Raw genomic sequence first — 310 nt, forward strand, 5'->3', positions numbered from 1 at the left:
AGGGGTGAGCATTCGGTCGGTTATGTTACCGACCGAACCAAATTAGTCATAACCAGATCGAACCGAAATATTTTGCAATAACCGAACCGATATAATTAAATTTCATAACCGATGAAAACCGAACAAAATTAAAATCGGTTAATTTGGTTGGTGGCCGAATTAACCGATTAGTTTTTAAAAAAATTGTGATTTAACTTTAATTATATATGTAATTTTTTTGAACACTACAGTCTACACAAATGCATAAAAACATAAAATCATATACATCACAAATTTTTCTTTAGAATTAGGGCTGATTTTAAAATTAAAA

This window comes from Primulina huaijiensis, chromosome 10 (assembly GCF_012295235.1).
Source record: "Primulina huaijiensis isolate GDHJ02 chromosome 10, ASM1229523v2, whole genome shotgun sequence".
NCBI classification, from domain to species: Eukaryota; Viridiplantae; Streptophyta; class Magnoliopsida; order Lamiales; family Gesneriaceae; genus Primulina; species Primulina huaijiensis.